The sequence below is a fragment of the Bombina bombina genome, chromosome 5 (genome assembly GCF_027579735.1).
Source record: "Bombina bombina isolate aBomBom1 chromosome 5, aBomBom1.pri, whole genome shotgun sequence".
Lineage (NCBI taxonomy): Eukaryota > Metazoa > Chordata > Amphibia > Anura > Bombinatoridae > Bombina > Bombina bombina.
The window spans coordinates 243,842,282-243,864,254 of record NC_069503.1 but is presented as its reverse complement, the minus strand read 5'-3'; the positions used below and the strand labels follow the sequence as shown (position 1 = coordinate 243,864,254).

General features: G+C 35.6%; 1 protein-coding gene across 1 annotated transcript in view; it reads left to right on the top strand.

Moving 5' to 3' along the window:
* Positions 1–1,011: 1,011 nt before the first annotated feature.
* APBB1IP (amyloid beta precursor protein binding family B member 1 interacting protein) overlaps positions 1,012–21,973 on the top strand; it is a 352,897-nt gene continuing 331,935 nt past the window's right edge. Inside the window, exon 1 of the mRNA XM_053713908.1 lies at positions 1,012–1,076. The gene's annotated coding sequence lies outside the window, so the exon portion shown is untranslated. The remainder of the gene's footprint in view (positions 1,077–21,973) is intronic.

Genomic DNA, 21,973 nt, shown 5'->3' with positions numbered 1-21,973 from the left:
TTGGCCTAGGCCATAATACGCACCTTATTACCTATCTTTGATCTTAGCACATAATGTATGTCCCATCCTAATAAGACCGATTGTCTTAGTGTATGCTCCTCTTGGATCACCTGTATACTTTGTCTGGATATACTCTTCTTGTGTCATTCCCATGGACATGCAATTCCCTTCCTGTGATTGTGTATTATATAACCTAACTTGTATCTAATTTCCTCAATAAAAATGTATTAAAAAAAAAATTACAATCACATGACAGGCAGAATATGACATTAGTGCTTTTAAATTTCGTAAAATTGGCTATCTTTCATCTTTTGCCAAATCTATCCTGAATTGTTTGTTTTTTCACCATATGTTAACACACTTTACATCCACCACATGGGATAGACCCATTATATATGGGGGGCTTATTTTATGTATGCTATTCACCCTGTCATCTGATGACGACGTCTGCAGCTATCTGTCAGGAAACAGGGGGGTGAATCATACTTTTGTTGGTGGGAAGTGTCCCATTATAGAAGAGGTTACACCTCTCACATTATTTTAATACATATCAATAAAAGTTAATTTGTATTCATCATCCGGTTGAGTGGATTGAGTGCTAAAATCCCCCCTCTCTTTTTTTAGAATCTTCATTTCCCTGGTTTATTGCATTCTAGTTAAGGGGATAGCACCGGACTGTGAGATATTTTGCTCACAGTACTTTTTCAACTTTAGTTTACTTTTATCACAGTGCCAATATTAGTAACTTTCTTTTCTAAATCACTACTCATGCAAGCAGAATATTGGAATTAAAGGCAAAGTATAAATCAAAATAAACTTTTTTTTTTATTTTAAAAATATATTTCTTTAGTCGTGTGTTGTAAATCTCACCTTTGGAACTTTTTTTTTTTTAACAAATGCTGAAATAGCATCATACTTACATACCACTTCCTCTAAGGGAGGGGGGGAAATTGCAACTCAATGGAGAAGTAGATCACCCACTAAAACAGACTTCAGTTGTATTTAGTAAGGTGCAGTCAAAGCTGGAAAGGTTTAAAGTTTTAAAGAGAGAGATCACATTTATAAAAAAAAAAAAGGTAAGACCATTTTCTACACAATCATTTTTGTTTTGTAAAATTTATCTGCTCAGTATATTTGCTACTGCACATTTAATTTGAGGTTTGCAAGTTTTAAATTTTGCCATAAAATTGCTTTGTAAGTAAAATATTTGGTGCTTTTTAGTGTATAAATGATCTAAATCTAGACAAATTATTTATTTTAAACAGTTTTTACACTTTTTAAGTTGTACTTGCTATAATTATAAATGACATTTATTTGAATATAAATATTTGTAACAACGTAGCAAGTGGTATAAAGAATTTGCATGTGAAATCTGAGTAATTGGGTTGTTTTTAAGACTCCACTAGATTGGTTGTAACTGTTATATATAAACTGTATTTTTTTATATCATAAAACTACAAAGAAAATATTATTGTTTCTATATATTTTATTTGCAACAATGTAAAGCCTATAAATCTGTCACTTGCGTTAATTTAATGATTTGTCTTACAAGATTCTAAAACCTGCAATACTTCCTGTCAACGGAAATTGCTATGAATCTCTTACAAATATGATATGGCTATAGAGTAAAAAACAGGGGAAGCACTTTTAAACTAATTAAATTAGTACCAAACACAATTTATTTTATGTATCCATATATTCTTGATATGGAACATATGTTGCTATAATAAAGCAGGATTTAAAGAAACAGTTTTAGACCTTGTAGTGTTTAAGGTACTGAATCATGGAAAAGATACAAAGGGGAACAAAATATATAATAGGGATATGACAACATCCTCTTTTTGTAGTTTAGCATTTAAACATCCAGATATAAGAGCCAAGAGTGATCTAAGGGAATTTTGCTTTCTGTCTAAAGAACTTATCATAGACACCACTATAAAGAATAATATGCACAGATACTGATCTAGGAATCCAGTATAAAACCTTTTAAAAACTTATTAGAAGCTCCCAATTTAGCACTGTTGATTAGGTTAGGCTGGGACACCCACTGAAGGGGGCTGAGAGCAGACTCTCCCTCCTCCCCTGCATATGAAAAGACCCATTATACAAACAAAATAAATCTGAAGTCTGTATGCATCAGTATATATTTAAACTTTGGGGCTTGGTTAGGAGTCTTAAAATCCACACAATGTTATTTAAAAATAAGTAAAACTATACATTGTTACAAAAACACCCCTAGATGGGCTATATAAAGGGTTCTCTGATAAAAATGACTTCTCCTAACAGGCAATTAATTACAATATCTTAATTTTGGAGAGGTTTTTTTGTCTCATTTCTGTAGAAAGTATAGGATGGTATTGTTGCACATGGTTAATTAAATGGTTCTAATTTATTTTACCTTTAAAGTTAACATCTCCATTTATATTTTTAAAATAAAATAAAATTGATATATAAAGAATAAAACTGAATCATCCGTATCAGGGTTTCACAACTCAAAGGGACGTGAAACCCATTTTTTTGTTTTGTTTTAATGATTCAGATAGAGAATACAATCTTTAACAAGATTACAATTTACTTCTATTATCTAATTTGCTTCATTCTTTAGATATCCTTTGTTTAAGAAATAGCAATGCACATAGGTGAGCCAATCACATGAGGCATCTATGTTCAGCCACCAATCAGCAGTTACTGAGCCTATTTAGATATGCTTTTCAACCAAGGCTATCAAGAGAAAAAAGCAAATTAGATACTAGGGGGTCGTTTTATCATTGTCTGTCCAACATGATACGCTGTAGCGTATCATGTCTGACAGACATCACTGAATGCCGACAGCATACACTACCGGCATTTAACATTGCACAAGCAGTTCTGGTGAACTGCTTGTGCAATGCCGCCTCCTGCAGATTCGCGTCCAATCGGCCACTAGCAGGGGGTGTCAATCAACCCAATCATATAAGATCGGGCGGAATGCAGACTGCAGCTTCAGAGGCAGTGGACCAGTTATGGAGCAGCGGTCTTAAAGGGACAGTAAACGTACAGTAGCCGTAACTTCATAAATTACAAGTATTGCCAGTATTTTTTTTAGTCTAAAGTTGGACTCTGCTCCAGGATCTACTGAGCAGGTCTTGGATTTTCAAAGTGCTATTCACGGGCGTGCTGGCTAGTCACAGCATGCCCGTTCAAACCATTGGACTGAATGTAGCTAGCTCCCACTCTGGTATGGTAGTGGGAGCGAGCTACATTCAGTCCAATGGCGCTATCGGGCGTTCTGGGACTAGCCAGCATGCCCGTAAATAGCACTTTGAAAATCCAAGACCCACTCAGTAGATCCTGGTGCAGAGTCCAACTTTAGACTAAAAAAAATTGGCAATACTTGTAATTTATGAAATCACCGCTAGAATAATGTTATATAATTCTGTCCTATGTGCAGAATTATTTAACATTTTTCTGTACGTTTACTGTCCCTTTAAGACCGCTGCTCCATAACTGCTGTTTCTGGCGAGCCTGAAGGCTCACGCGGAAACAAGAGCATAAGGAGCCATTCGGCCCTTGATAAATTGGCCCCTAGAAGTCCATTTCATCATCAGTAATTTATGGCTCGTAACATTTTATTTCTGGCTTATTGCCTTATTCTACATATATCTATATAGTCATGCATATTTGGCTTTTAATAAAGATGTGTTTGGTTTCTTAATGTTTTACTGTCCTCTAAATGTACATTTGTTAATGCTAACTGGCATTATTTTACAAGTGCACCTCCCACGAACTAGAGCCAGGATCAGTCTTGAGGAAAGGGAGGAGATTTGAGGCTGAAGTCTTGATTGTGGCCTTGATATGTACTGGCATTTATCCACACTTAGAGGTAGATTAAACTGCTGTGTACAATTACAGTTACATGATTACTACTCATCTTCTTGCACCTGTGGCTCTCTTTAAAGCGGTTTATAATTTATACTGGGCGCCGCCATCTTGTATTGTTGTGACAGAAGCAGTGCACTTTTACAGATCAGTGACATTGCCGGCTTTTTGACAGCTGCACCCGGCACTTTGGATTTGCATAGCAAATATAAAAAATAAAAAAAACTTCAGAATAATATATCCCAGTGCAGGAATACAAAAATGTACAGCATGATAGAGCTTGTCAAGAAGACAAGAGTGTCACGGACCTGTGAATGTGCATCTCTTCTTTCAAGGGTACAAGAATACATCATTCCAAGATGGCAGCACCCAGTGTGAAGATGTAGAGCATCCCTAACCGGCAGTTTTAAAGGGTTAAAATAAGAGAATAATTGTAAAAAACAAAAGATGCAGGCACAGAAAGAACAACAGTAGCATGATGAGTACAAATTATGCTACTGTTGTACCCAGCAGTTTCATGTTTATTTAAAGGGACAGCAACACCTTGCAATAAGATGTATTGCTAAAGAATAACAGCAGCCAAGTCTAATCATTTTTAAAACAAATTAACATTATGTTATCATTATCATATGGGCTTGAGTTAATAGCTGGCTTGTCACTGTCATATTTCTAATATAGAGTGAATTGTGTTGTAGTTCTTATTTATTAAAGTCAATTAGGTAAGGGAGGGTTAGTCTTAGAAATTGTCAGTGTGCTTTTTTAGTCCTGAGATTTGGAAAATTCTCAACTTTCAGAAATACATTACATGAAAAGGAAGCAAAATAAATCATGAAAGTATATTACAAAGTTGTTTAGCTATGCTTAATGAAATAGGCTATATTAAAATCTTATTGTCTCTACTGTCCCTTTAAGCCTACTAAATATTACCAGATGTTCCATTAAAACATAAGGCAATTCCTATGCAACCTGAACTGATAACAGTAATGCCATGTCACATGTATTAGATGAGCCACCTGCCTTATAAAGTCACCCTTCCTAACTGTAGTCATAAAACAATTATAAAATGAAAATGTGCCTGCTCTTCAGTAAGGCCATTTAGCCAGACATCAATATGTGGCTAAAAAGGCCCCAAATGTGGAACACCCTACAGAACACTTGATTTAATTCTAAATAATGTTGGATTAAAAATTGCATAAAGTTAGTCTATCACAATATCCACACATACTATTCTGCAATTAACCAAAGGCAAGTAACATTCTTTGCCAATAACTGAAGAACGGAGAGGATTTTTTTACAGACCCCTAAGAAAGAAATGAAAAAAGCAAATGCATTTTATTATTGTACTATCGCTTGCATGTAGCTATGGATATAGGGACAACACTAAATTCAATAGAATCAATACAATAGAGAGTGCAGGTTTATGAGACTTAATTTATTTCAGTTATCAAATTATGAACAGTCTTTTTTATATGCACACTTTCTGTGGCACCAGCTCCTACTGAGCAAGTGCACGACATTACAGTGTATACGTATATATGACTCTTTGATTGGCTAATAGCTGTCACATGATACAGGGGACTGGCAAATGGAAAGACATTTTTAAATTTGTCAGAAAATATCTAATGCTGCTGCAATGTCTATATTACTGAATTTAGTGGTTCTTAAACTCCTGCAAAGGAATTAAACACATAAAGTCAGTTCCAAAGAAGCAATGCACTACAGATGAGCCAATGACAAGAGACAAATGTGTGTAGCCACCAATCCCCAGCTAGCTCCCAGTAGTGTAGGGTTATATGCATACTCTTTTCCAACAAAGGATACCAAGAGAACAAAGTACATTTGAAAACAGAAGTGAATTTAAGTGTTTCAAAATTGAATGTTCTTTTATTATTCAAGTATGCAAGTTTAATATTGTCCGCCACTTCTCTTTAACTCTCCATGCTAAATGAGGCAGGTGCTTAAAGCACAGAAGAAAATACAGCTACTAGATTAGAATTGTAAGTTTGAAGGGACAGTGTACACCAATTTTCATATCATAGGCACTACTATAAAGAGGAATATGCACAGGTACTGCTATAAAAATCTAGTATAAAACCTTTTAAAACTTACTTAGAAGCTCCCAGTTTAGCACTGTTGATGAGGTTGTCTGGGACACCCAGTGAAAGAGACTGGGAAAAAAAAGAGCAGCCCCCCTTCCCTGCATATGAAAAGACAGATAACAAACAGGAGCCAGCAGGAGTCTGTAAACACATGTATACATCTGGCACTGTGGGGCTTGGTTAGAAATCTGAAAATCAGCACAATGTTATTAAAAAAATAAGCAAAACTATACATTGTTACAAAAACACTACCAGAAATGCTAAATAAATAGATCATCTACAAAACATTTATGCAAAGAAAAATCTAGTGTAAAATGTCTCTTTAAGTGACAGCTTTTACTTAGCACATGACAAATACAGACAATTTGTCTGTATGCATCGTGCCCAGTAAAAATGTAATTAAACCCGTGATCATATAACTAGAATTGTTTTTACTTAAACATGTGTATTGCAAAAATGTATGGTCAAAAATGAAGTACACTATAAGCATTTAAATTTGTAATATACTGTTTCTTTAGCATAGCTTAAAAAATGTAAGGCATTAAAGGTAAGGTAAAGTTGAGCCCACTAGTTAACACTATCTTACATAGAATAAAAAATAAGCATAAGTTTCATTCATCGTTATTATCCTAATTGTCGTAATTACTTCTATTTCTACCTTACAAGTACTCGCCCGACACAAATCTTACCTCTGCCCGCCATTTTTAGAATAGTTGATTGACAGTGTAGATCTATATTAACGTCCAATTAGCTTTTTTTCCCCTGGGGGGTCAGCCCATCCATTCCTACGTCACTAGATTCCTGAACGCATGCGTTTTACTAGAATCATCGTAGTTCCACCTGTGCTCATTCGTGAGATGCGCATGCTCTGTGCGACCTATTCAGCTGTGAATCTCAGAATAAGCATCGCATTGATACTTTTGATCAATTAATACTTTGTATCGTCGGCAAGTTGCGTATGCGCAGACTAAATCTACTTTGTGAACGCGCTTTCACCTGACGTAGAGAGCGTGTGGGACCGCTCTCTGACATGAAACAGAAAAACACTGAAGTGGCATGGGGGTGGAGTTGGCAAATAAACGGTAGGAAAAATAAAGATTAGATTGCATCTAAAGTATAGCATAAAAAAAAAATAAAGTTAACGACTACGTTGTTATTGACTAATAGAATGCTTAGAGGCTTTCAATACCGCTAAAGTTTACCTTTACTTTAACCATCTATTACTGAAACTTTATTTTTTCAATAATATTGTATTTGCTCATCACAGTTTAAAGATCTGTAGTTTTGTGACAGTTGTTTAGGAACTAATACTTTGTTATTGACTTTTTAATTAGTTTAAAAACACAGTTAAATAGGTGTGTCAGAACCCATGTTTACAGACCAAGTGGTTCATTTTATGCCTCTCCCTTCCCCTTCCTGTATTCCCCAACTCTAAATACGTAGTAATACAAATGAAACGTTGTCTGTGGTTTCCCCCTAATGCAGAATGCTTATGTACTTGTGTTACTCAATGCCTTGGGGAAACAATATGAAAGATAGAAGAAAAATAATAATTCTAACAAATGTAGGTGTATGTGTTCTTATGTGTTTTGAACCTTGAGAAGATTCTATTTGTCAAAATTAAACTTTCATGATTCAGATAGGGCATGCAATTTTAAACAACTTTCCAAATTACTTTTATCATTAAAGGGACAGTACACTGTAAAATTGTTTTTATGTTAATGTATTTTTAAAACTTGTTATACCAGCTGCACTATATAAAATGTATGAGAAATTGTATTTTCAGGTTTATTTGTATATATGAAGTAGCTGGTTTTGTGCTTTTAAACCACAGCCTATTACAATGGGTTGAGCTTCAGGTAATATTATATCTCATTATGTTATCACTTTTATGCACACAGACTTGCTTCCTTATCTTATATTTTTCTGGAAAACTAAAGCTCAATACATAGAGAGAACAATGGAAAATTATCATTTTTTTTAACTTAAAGGGATAGTCTAGTCAAAATTAAACTTTCATGATTCAGATAGGGCATGTCATTTTAAACAACTTTCCAATTGACTTTTATCATTAAATTTGCTTTGTTCCCTCTGTGGTATTTTTGAAAAGCTAAACCTAGGTAGGCTCAAACTGATTTCTAAACCGTTAAAAACCGGCTCTTAGCTCAGAGCATTTTGAAAGTTTTACACAGTTAGACAGTACTAGTTCATGTGTGTCATATAGATAACATTGTGCTCACTCCCATGGAGTTATTTAGGAGTCTGCACTAATTGGCTAAACTGCATGTCTGTCAAAAGCACTGAGATAAGGGGGCAGTCTGTAGAGGCTTAGATACAAAGTAATCACAGCGGTAAAAAGTATATTAATATAACAGTGTTGGTTATGCAAAACTGGGGAATGGGTAATAAAGGGATTATCTATCTTTTTAAACAATAACAATTCTGGTGTAGACTGTCCCTTTAAGTTAAAAAGTATATCACAGATTTCTTTCATGTAATTAGCAAGAGTCCATGAGCTAGTGACGTATGGGATATACATTCCTACCAGGAGGGGCAAAGTTTCCCAAACCTCAAAATGCCTATAAATACACCCCTCACCACACCCACAATTCAGTTTTACAAACTTTGCCTCCGATGGAGGTGGTGAAGTAAGTTTGTGCTAGATTCTATGTTGATATGCGCTCCGCAGCAAGTTGGAGCCCGGTTTTCCTCTCAGCGTGCAGTGAATGTCAGAGGGATGTGAGGAGTATTGCCTATTTGAATGCAGTGATCTCCTTCTAAGGGGTCTATTTCATAGGTTCTCTGTTATCGGTCGTAGAGATTCATCTCTTACCTCCCTTTTCAGATCGACGATATACTCTTATATATACCATTACCTCTGCTGATTCTCGTTTCAGTACTGGTTTGGCTATCTACTATATGTAGATGAGTGTCCTGGGGTAAGTAAGTCTTATTTTCTGTGACACTCCTAGCTATGGTTGGGCACTTTGTTTATAAAGTTCTAAATATATGTATTCAAACATTTATTTGCCTTGACTCAGAATGTTCAACTTTCCTTATTTTCAGACAGTCAGTTTCATATTTGGGATAATGCATTTTAACATTTTTCTTACCTTAAAATTTGACTTTTTCCCTGTGGGCTGTTAGGCTCGCGGGGGCTGAAAATGCTTCATTTTATTGCGTCATTCTTGGCGCGGACTTTTTTGGCGCAAAAATTCTATTTCCGTTTCCGGCGTCATACGTGTCGCCGGAAGTTGCGTCATTTTTTGACGTTATTTTGCGCCAAAAATGTCGGCGTTCCGGATGTGGCGTCATTTTTGGCGCCAAAAAGCATTTAGGCGCCAAATAAATGTGGGCGTCTTATTTGGCGCGAAAAAATATGGGCGTCACTTTTGTCTCCACATTATTTAAGTCTCATTTTTTATTGCTTCTGGTTGCTAGAAGCTTGTTCTTTGGCATTTTTCCCATTCCTGAAACTGTCATTTAAGGAATTTGATCAATTTTGCTTTATATATATATGTTGTTTTTTCTCTTACATATTGCAAGATGTCTCACGTTGCATCTGAGTCAGAAGATACTACAGGAAAATCGCTGTCAAGTGCTGAATCTACCAAAGCTAAGTGTATCTGCTGTAAACTTTTGGTAGCTATTTCTCCAGCTGTTGTTTGTATTGATTGTCATGACAAACTTGTTAAAGCAGATAATATTTCCTTTAGTAAAGTACCATTGCCTGTTGCAGTTCCTTCAACATCTAAGGTGCAGAATGTTCCTGATAATATAAGATATTTTGTTTCTGAATCCATAAAGAAGGCTATGTCTGTTATTTCTCCTTATAGTAAACGTAAAAAATCTTTTAAAACTTCTCTCCCTACAGATGAATTTTTAACTGAACATCATCATTCTGATTCTGATGATTCCTCTGGTTCAGAGGATTCTGTCTCAGAGGTTGATGCTGATAAATCTTCATATTTATTTAAAATGGAATTTATTCGTTCTTTACTTAAAGAAGTCCTAATTGCTTTAGAAATAGAGGATTCTGGTCCTCTTGATACTAAATCTAAACGTTTAAATAAGGTTTTTAAATCTCCTGTAGTTATTCCAGAAGTTTTTCCTGTCCCTGATGCTATTTCTGCAGTAATTTCCAAAGAATGGGATAATTTGGGTAATTCATTTACTCCTTCTAAACGTTTTAAGCAATTATATCCTGTGCCGTCTGACAGACTAGAATTTTGGGACAAGATCCCTAAAGTTGATGGGGCTATTTCTACCCTTGCTAAACGTACTACTATTCCTACGTCAGATGGTACTTCGTTTAAGGATCCTCTAGATAGGAAAATTGAGTCCTTTCTAAGAAAAGCTTATCTGTGTTCAGGTAATCTTCTTAGACCTGCTATATCTTTGGCTGATGTTGCTGCAGCTTCAACTTTTTGGTTGGAAACTTTAGCACAACAAGTAACACATCGTGATTCTCATGATATTATTATTCTTCTTCAACATGCTAATAATTTTATCTGTGATGCCATTTTTGATATTATCAGAGTTGATGTCAGGTTTATGTCTCTAGCTATTTTAGCTAGAAGAGCTTTATGGCTTAAAACTTGGAATGCTGATATGGCTTCTAAATCAACTTTACTTTCCATTTCTTTCCAGGGTAACAAATTATTTGGTTCTCAGTTGGATTCCATTATTTCAACTGTTACTGGTGGGAAAGGAACTTTTTTACCACAGGATAAAAAATCTAAAGGTAAAAACAGGGCTAATAATCGTTTTCGTTCCTTTCGTTTCAACAAAGAACAAAAGCCTGATCCTTCATCCTCAGGAGCAGTTTCAGTTTGGAGACCATCTCCAGTTTGGAATAAATCCAAGCCAGCTAGAAAGGCAAAGCCTGCTTCTAAGTCCACATGAAGGTGCGGCCCTCATTCCAGCTCAGCTGGTAGGGGGCAGGTTACGTTTTTTCAAGGAAATTTGGATCAATTCTGTTCACAATCTTTGGATTCAGAGCATTGTTTCAGAAGGGTACAGAATTGGTTTCAAGTTGAGACCTCCTGCAAAGAGATTTTTTCTTTCCCGTGTCCCAGTAAATCCAGTAAAAGCTCAAGCATTTCTGAAATGTGTTTCAGATCTAGAGTTGACTGGAGTAATTATGCCAGTTCCAGTTCCGGAACAGGGGATGGGGTTTTATTCAAATCTCTTCATTGTACCAAAGAAGGAGAATTCTTTCAGACCAGTTCTGGATCTAAAAATATTGAATCGTTATGTAAGGATACCAACGTTCAAGATGGTAACTGTAAGGACTATCTTACCTTTTGTTCAGCAAGGGAATTATATGTCCACAATAGATTTACAGGATGCATATCTGTATATTCCGATTCATCCAGATCATTATCAGTTTCTGAGATTCTCGTTTCTGGACAAGCATTACCAGTTTGTGGCTCTGCCGTTTGGCCTAGCTACAGCTCCAAGAATTTTTACAAAGGTTCTCGGTGCCCTGCTGTCTGTAATCAGAGAACAGGGTATTGTGGTATTTCCTTATTTGGACGATATCTTGGTACTTGCTCAGTCTTTACATTTAGCAGAATCTCATACGAATCGACTTGTGTTGTTTCTTCAAGATCATGGTTGGAGGATCAATTTACCAAAAAGTTCTTTGATTCCTCAGACAGGGGTAACCTTTCTGGGTTTCCAGATGGATTCAGTGTCCATGACTCTGTCTTTAACAGACAAGAGACGTCTAAAGTTGATTACAGCTTGTCGAAACCTTCAGTCACAATCATTCCCTTCGGTAGCCTTATGCATGGAAATTCTAGGTCTTATGACTGCTGCATCGGACGCGATCCCCTTTGCTCGTTTTCACATGCGACCTCTTCAGCTCTGTATGCTGAAGCAATGGTGCAAGGATTACACGAAGATATCTCAATTAATATCTTTAAAACCGATTGTTCGACTCTCTCTAACATGGTGGACAGATCACCATCGTTTAATTCAGGGGGCTTCTTTTGTGCTTCCGACCTGGACTGTAATTTCAACAGATGCAAGTCTCACAGGTTGGGGAGCTGTGTGGGGATCTCTGACGGCACAAGGAGTTTGGGAATCTCAGGAGGTGAGATTACCGATCAATATTTTGGAACTCCGTGCAATTTTCAGAGCTCTTCAGTTTTGGCCTCTTCTGAAGAGAGAATCGTTCATTTGTTTTCAGACAGACAATGTCACAACTGTGGCATACATCAATCATCAAGGAGGGACTCACAGTCCTCTGGCTATGAAAGAAGTATCTCGAATTTTGGTTTGGGCGGAATCCAGCTCCTGTCTAATCTCTGCGGTTCATATCCCAGGTGTAGACAATTGGGAAGCGGATTATCTCAGTCGCCAAACGTTGCATCCGGGCGAATGGTCTCTTCACCCAGAGGTATTTCTTCAGATTGTTCAAATGTGGGAACTTCCAGAAATAGATCTGATGGCGTCCCATCTAAACAAGAAACTTCCCAGGTATCTGTCCAGATCCCGGGATCCTCAGGCGGAGGCAGTGGATGCATTATCACTTCCTTGGAAGTATCATCCTGCCTATATCTTTCCGCCTCTAGTTCTTCTTCCAAGAGTAATCTCCAAGATTCTGAAGGAATGCTCGTTTGTTCTGCTGGTAGCTCCGGCATGGCCTCACAGGTTTTGGTATGCGGATCTTGTCCGGATGGCCTCTTGCCAACCGTGGACTCTTCCGTTAAGACCAGACCTTCTGTCACAAGGTCCTTTTTTTCCATCAGGATCTGAAATCCTTAAATTTAAAGGTATGGAGATTGAACGCTTGATTCTTGGTCAAAGAGGTTTCTCTGACTCTGTGATTAATACTATGTTACAGGCTCGTAAATCTGTATCTCGAGAGATATATTATAGAGTCTGGAAGACTTATATTTCTTGGTGTCTTTCTCATCATTTTTCCTGGCATTCTTTTAGAATACCGAGAATTTTACAGTTCCTTCAGGATGGTTTAGATAAAGGTTTGTCCGCAAGTTCTTTGAAAGGACAAATCTCTGCTCTTTCTGTTCTTTTTCACAGAAAGATTGCTATTCTTCCTGATATTCATTGTTTTGTACAAGCTTTGGTTCGTATAAAACCTGTCATTAAGTCAATTTCTCCTCCTTGGAGTTTGAATTTGGTTCTGGGAGCTCTTCAAGCTCCTCCGTTTGAACCTATGCATTCATTGGACATTAAATTACTTTCTTGGAAAGTTTTGTTCCTTTTGGCCATCTCTTCTGCCAGAAGAGTTTCTGAATTATCTGCTCTTTCTTGTGAGTCTCCTTTTCTGATTTTTCATCAGGATAAGGCGGTGTTGCGAACTTCTTTTGAATTTTTACCTAAAGTTGTGAATTTCAACAACATTAGTAGAGAAATTGTGGTTCCTTCATTATGTCCTAATCCTAAGAATTCTAAGGAGAAATCGTTGCATTCTTTGGATGTTGTTAGAGCTTTGAAATATTATGTTGAAGCTACGAAATCTTTTCGTAAGACTTCTAGTCTATTTGTTATCTTTTCCGGTTCTAGAAAAGGCCAGAAAGCTTCTGCCATTTCTTTGGCATCTTGGTTGAAATCTTTAATTCATCTTGCCTATGTTGAGTCCGCCTCAGAGAATTACAGCTCATTCTACTAGGTCAGTTTCTACTTCCTGGGCGTTTAGGAATGAAGCTTCGGTTGACCAGATCTGCAAAGCAGCGACTTGGTCCTCTTTGCATACTTTTACTAAATTCTACCATTTTTATGTATTTTCTTCTTCTGAAGCAGTTTTTGGTAGAAAAGTACTTCAGGCAGCGGTTTCAGTTTGAATCTTCTGCTTATGTTTTTCGTTAAACTTTATTTTGGGTGTGGATTATTTTCAGCAGGAATTGGCTGTCTTTATTTTATCCCTCCCTCTCTAGTGACTCTTGTGTGGAAAGATCCACTTCTTGGGTAGTCATTATCCCATACGTCACTAGCTCATGGACTCTTGCTAATTACATGAAAGAAAACATAATTTATGTAAGAACTTACCTGATAAATTCATTTCTTTCATATTAGCAAGAGTCCATGAGGCCCGCCCTTTTTTTGTGGTGGTTATGATTTTGTATAAAGCACAATTATTCCAATTCCTTATTTTATATGCTTTCGCACTTTTTTATCACCCCACTTCTTGGCTATTCGTTAAACTGAATTGTGGGTGTGGTGAGGGGTGTATTTATAGGCATTTTGAGGTTTGGGAAACTTTGCCCCTCCTGGTAGGAATGTATATCCCATACGTCACTAGCTCATGGACTCTTGCTAATATGAAAGAAATGAATTTATCAGGTAAGTTCTTACATAAATTATGTTTTTAATAAACTTTGGCTGTAACCATAGACTTGTGTACAGAGAGGTTTTTGGGTGTAACATTTTGGCCAAGATACGGAAGCTTCCCTGTTACTTCATGGTAATTTGGTAACTCAGGGTTATGATGCCTTTAGCCAGCTTTACTGTAGTTTGTGTTTACAACTACATGAAACATTTCTAGATCAGGGTAGTATGTTTTGCACCTTAAAAATAAAAAACTAACACTTATAGCTCACGCCCTAACCCGAAACTATTTTAGACCTACAGCACTAAAACTAAAAGTAGTTATGAATATTTAACATACCAATGTTCTTCACATAAAAAAATATATATATGTATATATATATATATATATATATATATATATATATATATATATATATATATATATATATATATATATATGTGTATAAATAATAATATTTTTTTAAATATATATCTACATATCTATATGAATATATACAGGTATAGACACATATTTAAAAATACAAAGAACATTTTCTACTATGTAAAGAACATTAGAATGTAAAATATTTACAGTAAATACACAGTAACACACATTATTAAATATTAAAATTGAAGAAAAAAAAAGATTTCTCTTGTTTAAGGTATTGAGTAGAAATGTCTCAAAGTGTGTATATATGTGTATAAAATGTTTATATGTGTATAAATGTATGTATATCCATATATAAATACATAATACACATGTATATACACATATATGCACATATATATACAGTATATTTTCAACTTGTAATATGCGCGCAAGTTAGCTCGGTCACATTATTGGTTATTGCAAACAATAGCGCGTCACTTTTAATCTGGCCCTATATTGGATACATATTGAAAGACAAAAGGAAAAAATGCAAGAGCACAATTCTAATATATGTCCAAAATGGATAATATTCTGCCACATTTTTACCAATAAGAGAACTGTATGAACTGGACTTTGGGCTCCATTTATAATACTGCAGATGCACCTTTGGGGCCCATGCAATGCCAGCTCCCTTATGTGAGCTTGTAACCGCAAGTTAAAAAACAGGTGCAGACATAAAACATCATGGACTGATCCATCCGGGAGGATCAACCATTTCTGCTTTCACACAATTGGTTGTAATTGAATACTAAATATTAGTATTAAATTATTTTGTTTAAATTACAATATTAAATTCAAGTAGTGGATGTTCCCCACGAATACAGATAGACGGGTTCCCTGCCTGGGAGCCTTGTGCACCCACGCTATAATAAATTAGGCCCTTTGGGATCATTAAATGAATTGCATATTCAACAAGTACATAATAAAAAAATAATAGAATAGCACATAGCATATTTAATTTATATATATATATATATATATATATATATATATATATTTATATACACACACATATATACACCACATATGAAGTCTGGACTTCTCTTGCAAGTACACAGATTAAATGCAAAATGGCAAAATGGTAGTTACGTCAAGGTCCTAGGTCCCTAACATATAGCAACACAATGCATACATCTAACCAAAAATCTGAGATACAAACAAGGGTGAGACAGGCCTTTTATAATTTACCTAGACACGTACAAAACATTGAAATGAACTGCACCTCTGAACTTGACCAGGAGAAAGTCCTATTTTACTGCAAAACTCACAGCCCTGGGTACTCACTAGAACTCACAGACAGCTGCACAGCTCTCACTTACCTCAGGCAGTTAACTCCAGGCACCAGCCTGGGCGCAAAGCCCACAGAGAAAATGACAGAACAAAAACATAGAAAGTCTAGCACTGTCTTGCAAGCACATAGGTAGCTTAGAAGCAAAATGGAAGAGTACGTTTTAATCTAGCTGTGCGCTTGCAAAAGTGTAAAAGTGTCCTTGACTTTTTAACCTAGTGCAAAATTCCAGCGGGGGGGGGGGCAAGAGCTCCACCTTCCCTCCCCTCTGGACACCCATGAATGGAAGAAAATGTAAAAGTCTTGTAAATCATGAAAGCTTTATTTTGACTTTAGTGTCACTTTATGTAAAGAAGATAGGTGTTAAGTAGTACCACATTGTGGCCAAAGCATACAAGCTCTTTCCCATTCCAGTAAATCTAAACATGTGATATATATTTGGTTTCTGTTCATCATTTTATCTACAAAAGCTATTTAAAGGAAGCTGTTCTACAAAGCTAATATTAATAAGCTTTTCATGTGTAACATAACCTACCCAGTGTCTTTTAACGTACATATATTTCTCACTAAAATGGACTATAGCAACCTGACAATCTCTTGCAACTTCATGGGAAGACATTTGCAATATGCCCTTCCCCTGCTCTGTATTTAATGGTTACATCTATTTAGTAACATGATCAGCATATCTTTTAAATAAAAGCTTGTTCATCTCCTATTCAGTTAGAGAAGACTTTGAATAATTAAAACATTCCCACATTTCATCAAGACATTAAAACATATAAACTGAGATGGGGAGATCATGTATATAAACTGTTAATGTAAGATTGTGGAATTTATATATGATAAAAAAATTACTGTAGCTTTATTTTAGAACTGCAATAACATAACAAAAGAAGGACACATTAGGGCCGATTTATGAAAGTGCGAACGGACATGATCCACTGTCAGCATTTATCATTGCACAAGCATTTCACTTGAAATGCTTGTGCAATGCCGCCCCCTGCACATTCGCAGCAACTCAACCGCTAGCAGGAGGTGTCAATCAATCCGATCGTATCGAGCAGGCCGGACAAGTTAAGGAGCAGCTGTCTTAAGACTGCTGCTTCTTAACTCCTGTTTCCGGTGAGCCTGAAGGCTTGCGTGAAAACAGGTATATACTGCCCCATTGTGTATTCATGTTATGATATGAGTTATTTAAACATATAAACAAATGTTATCGCTCCTCCCCACCCAGAACCCTCTCAATATAAAGTTTGTGTTTCAAAAATTATTTAAGGGATAATCCAGTACTGATGAGACTTCTTAGATTCTCTCACCTAAACGAAGGTCCTCTGTCTCCTTCCCTCTCTCTCTCTCTCTCTCTCTCTCTCTCTCTCTCTCTCTCTCTCTCTATAGGCCTGATAATAAAAAACTTACCGGTATAAAGGGAAATCACACAAAATCATTGTGGGGCTTTTTTTTAGCATTTTATTTAAATGTATGTGTCTCTAATTCACAAGCAAAATTCTGTATAGCTAGATAAACAGTTCAAAAGCTAAAATGTGCCTTTATAGCATTATCTAAGGGTCCTCATCATACTGACGAGACTGCATAGAAAATTTCTCAAGAGCGGAGAGAGATCATTAGGCCCTCTTTCTCTCTCTTCTTGTATGACTGTTTATAAGGGCTAGCGGCTCTACTCATATTCCTGTGTATACATTTGGCCTATATGATACTGCAATTGTAAATGGTATGAATCTGTAGTACTATTAAAGCCTCCATTTATGCTACAGGCCTTTGTATCTGCTTTAATAATTTGTGTTACCGTCAATTCTAGATGGTAAACAAGATTAAAAAAGCAGATTTCCTTCCATAACCTTATCTAAACAAACATGTGTTTCTAATTAGGTCATATTCTATCTTGTTTGCACTTCCTCTTCACCACCTCACTCCATCCCAATGTATAGATCTTTAAAACATCACACAAACGGTGTTATCTAGAGGCAAAAAACTAACCAGTTAATACTTAGATGAAGGTATAGGCGTATTCTTACCTAAGTGAGTAATTTGTCAATAAAAAAAATAAATCTTTTAACTTTGTATTTGGTATTAATTGAGAGACCTGAATAAAAAAACTAAAATATATTCTCCAGTATTTTGGAGGGTATGTTACTATATTAGTTATTATTTTAACTGTTCTGTAAACTAATATGAAGTTCATATGTACTCTCCAGTTGTGGCAAACAGATGTTCATATATATTTACTATCTGCAATGCTTGGTTATCATTTATATATATATTTTGTTAATTATTGTTTCTAGTTTAATCCAAGAGAGATCTAAGACATATTACTGAGATTCCAGCTTCCTACTCACATGCACATTTAGCAAAGCAATCAGTGGTTTCCATTATGCTCACAATATACACACCCCCTTAGCTGAATCAAAAGAATATTCTTTTATGCATTTGGTTTGTATTTCTCTGAATCTTTCTTCTATTGGGTATGTCTACCAAATGTGCTGAATACCCAAAAGCTCAGAACAAAATGTATTGTTACTTATTTCCATCCTCGTGTTATAACTGTTGATCCTAACTCATCTTTACTGTTGCTAAGTAAAATTAGTGGTCAGTTATAGACATATTAAAGATAATTATTTAAATATGCTGTTTCATGAAAAAAAGCTTTAGTTAAAAGGACAATAAAAAAATTATTAATATTTTATATGACTATTTTTTATCAGTGTTTATATGATTGTAACAGTTTATTTTAATGTATTTATGTTGTGATTGGGGCAACTTTAATGTTATCGCTAACCCTTTACACAAAGTCTTCATTCAGGCTAACCCAACACATTTATATGGCTATTGTGCTCAAGCAAATGCATTTACTTTCAACATTTAGTACGCGTGCAAATTAATCCACCTCAATATTCCAATATCGATCATGCGCAATTGTTAGAACGCCACTTGTAATCTAGCCCACAATCAAATATCAAAATTGATCAAATATATTGTATTGGATTACATTTAAAAATGACAGAATATTTATAAAATGACATGCTGTAGAGGGCTTCACATACAATACATTAAGCAGTCTGAATGTCATTAGAACAGATTAACACAGTATTACCTTTGTTTTTTTACCTGTTACCTTTGTTTTTCAATAGTAAAACACCATTCACTGATTTCCTTACTTAGAGGAGCCAATCCCGGCTTGTATCAGGGGATGAGAGGGCTTACCAATGTTATTCTGTTAACAAAATCACAACTGTTTGGCTTTAGCAGAAAAGATAGTGTAACAAACTGCAAATTAGGGACAGATATGTGGCAATGTCAAGCTTGCACATGCTAATTTAGTTTTCATGACTGGAATAATTGATTTTGAAACTAAGAATTGTGTGTTTGTGAACATTTCATTCTTTCCTGGGGACATTCTCACAACCCAATTGGTGGACAAGGACAAACTATCAACATCAGAAAACAAAATGTATATTTGATCAATACAGGAAGTACCATTTTAAAATGTCTTCTGCATTAAAAACAATGGCTTGAGTGTCACTTGAAGCAGCACATAAGCAGTATTTAACATGATTTATCCTGTACAGCATCGGATTTAAAATTATTCTGTTTAGATTTCCAGCTTGATTGATACCCAACATAGGGCAAAAAATATTTTCTTTTGTTCACTCACTAGCATGCTAAAAGTAAACTTTAATGTGGCGGGGTTAGTACGCGTATTACAATTTTAAACTAAAAAGTTAGCGCAAGAACAAAATACGATGCACACTAAATTTAGAACTTTGGATATCACAACCACATTGACTTCTCTCCATAGACATTAAAGGGACATTAAACACTTTGAGATGGTAATATAAAATGATAAATTGTATATAATAAAACAACTCTGCAATATACTTTCATTATATATTTTGTCCTCTTTGCCTGTAATTCCATTCTGAAATTGTGAGCTTTTCAGTTCCTGTTAGAAATGGAAGTGCAGAACACTGTTAAATCCCGCACAACCATTGGCTGCACACTCTAGTGACCTATTTATAACTGACCCTAATTGGCCACAGCAGAGAAGGTAACACAAGTTACAGCATGGCAGCTCCCAGTGTTTTATAGACACTAAAACTTTACACTTATTTTTTCACTTTTTAAACAACTAATGAAACTTTAAAAAATACATCTACTTGTTAGTCATGGAGTAATCTTTTCTTTGAATGCATCATTCTATCTAGCATGTATTTAGTGCTTAAAGGGTCAGTAAACCTTAAAATTAATGTTATATAAATCTGCACATAGTGCAGAATTATATAACATTATATTAGCCAAACATTATTTAACATAATATTGCCTTTTTATTTTTAGCAAAAAACGCTGTTTTACAGACCCGCTCTCTGCTGAGCGGGTCTGCTTTTTTTACACAGCGCATCGGGCCAGCTGTATAGTCACAGCCCGGCCCGACCGCGCCATAAGATTAAGTGCAGCTCGCTCCTGTGACAGGAGCGAGCTGCACTTAGTCTTATGGCGTGGTCGGGCCGGGCTGTGACTATACAGCTGGCCCGATGCGCTGTGTAAAAAAAGCAGACCCGCTCAGCAGAGCGCAGAGAGCGGGTCTGTAAAACAGCGTTTTTTGCTAAAAATAAAAAGGCAATATTATGTTAAATAATGTTTGGCTAATATAATGTTATATAATTCTGCACTATGTGCAGAATTATATAACATTAATTTTAAGGTTTACTGACCCTTTAATGTCCCTTTAAAGGAGCATGCTAATAAAAAAAAAAAACATATTGCTCACTCAATAACCAGAAACACGCGCTAAACTCAAAGGTATTTATGAATATTTCACATTACAATATTATTCATTTAGCAGAAAATGTTATTTTTATTTTGAAATAAATATTTAAATATATATATATATACTGTATATATATATATATATATGGTTATTTTTTGTAAATGATCTATATATATATATATATATATATATATATATTTATATATACATGCAAATAAATAATATATTTAAAATACAAGTAATATTTTCTTCTATGTAAATAACTTTGGAATGTGAAATATTTACAATAAAACACAGGATAACATAATTAAAAAATATTGTAATTGAATATTTACAGTAAATACACAGTACAACACATTAAATATTATAGAATTATTATCTATACACACATATATATTATAGCCATTTGCAGTCAAATACATTTACCTCTGAATCCTTATAAAAAAATTATTAATATTTTATATGACTAATTTTTATCAGTGTTTATATGATTGTAACAGTTTATTTTAATGTATTTATGTTGTGATTGGTGCAACTTTAATTTTATCGCTAACCCTTTACACAAAGAGGCCGAATTATCAAATGTCTGTCATACCTGATCCGACAGTGCGGATCAGGTCCGACAGACATTGCTGAATGCAGAGAGCAATACGCTCTCCGTATTCAGCATTGCACCAGCAGCTCACAAGAGCTGCTGGTTCAACGCCGCCCCCTGCAGACTTGCGGCTGCCAGCAGGGAGGTGTCATTCAACCCGATCGTACTCGATCGGGTTGAATTGTGGCGATTCCTGTCCACCTGCTCAGAGCAGGCGGACAGGGTTACGGAGCAGCGGTCTTTAGACCGCTGCTTCATAACTGCTGTTTCTGGCGAGTCTGAAGACGCGCCAGAAATACCGGCCCTCAAGCTCCATTCGGAGCTTGATAAATGGGCCTCAATGTCTTCAGTCACGCTAACCCAACACATTTATATGTCGATTGTGCTCAAGCAAATGCATTTACTTTCAACTTGTAATCCGCGTGCAAAATAATCTACCTCGATATTCCAATATCGCTCATGCGCAATTGTTAGAGCGCCACTTGTAATCTAGCCCACAATCAAATATCAAAATTGATAAAATATATTGTATTGGATTACATTTAAAAATGACAGAATATTTATAAAATGACATGCTGTAGAGTTTAAAAATCAATAAGAAATGTACAGAAGATTGAAATGCTTCTGACAACATTGTTGG